This window comes from Gekko japonicus, unplaced genomic scaffold, assembly GCF_001447785.1.
Source record: "Gekko japonicus isolate JY-2015 unplaced genomic scaffold, Gekko_japonicus_V1.1 scaffold1009, whole genome shotgun sequence".
Taxonomy (NCBI): domain Eukaryota; kingdom Metazoa; phylum Chordata; class Lepidosauria; order Squamata; family Gekkonidae; genus Gekko; species Gekko japonicus.
Genome location: NW_015160867.1, coordinates 635,491 through 635,904, shown reverse-complemented (window position 1 = coordinate 635,904; position 414 = coordinate 635,491). Strand labels below are relative to the sequence as shown.

The 414-nt window shown below is 56.0% G+C and overlaps 1 protein-coding gene across 1 annotated transcript in view; it reads left to right on the top strand.

The window, feature by feature from the left end:
* The window catches only part of HCN3 (hyperpolarization activated cyclic nucleotide gated potassium channel 3), a 46,658-nt gene that overhangs the window by 33,336 nt on the left and 12,908 nt on the right, over nucleotides 1-414 (top strand). The window lies entirely within an intron of this gene.

Genomic DNA, 414 nt, shown 5'->3' with positions numbered 1-414 from the left:
GCGTAAGCCACACTCTGCATGGTGCTGTGGTTAAGACTGGCGGACTCTGATCTGGAGAGCCGAGTTTGATTCCTTCTCCTCCTTCACATAAAGCCTGCTGGGTGACCTTGGGCCCGTCATGGTTCTCTCCGGACTCTCTCAGCCACACCTGCCGCACAAGGTGTCTGTTGTGGGGAGAGGAAGGGAAGGCGATTGTAAGCCGCTTTGAGAAGAAGAGAGAAGAGATTGGGGGCGATTTCTCACTAGAGCTGCCTCGCAGCACAGCCGCCGTTTGCCCCGACACAAACATGTCAATTTCACACCCGAAACTCCGGGGCTGCATTTTGACTCGGGGCTTTGCCCGATTTCCTCCGCAGTTCCGTGATCCTGCTTTTTGAGGGTCCTGAAACTGTGGAGGAAATCGGGCGAAGCCCC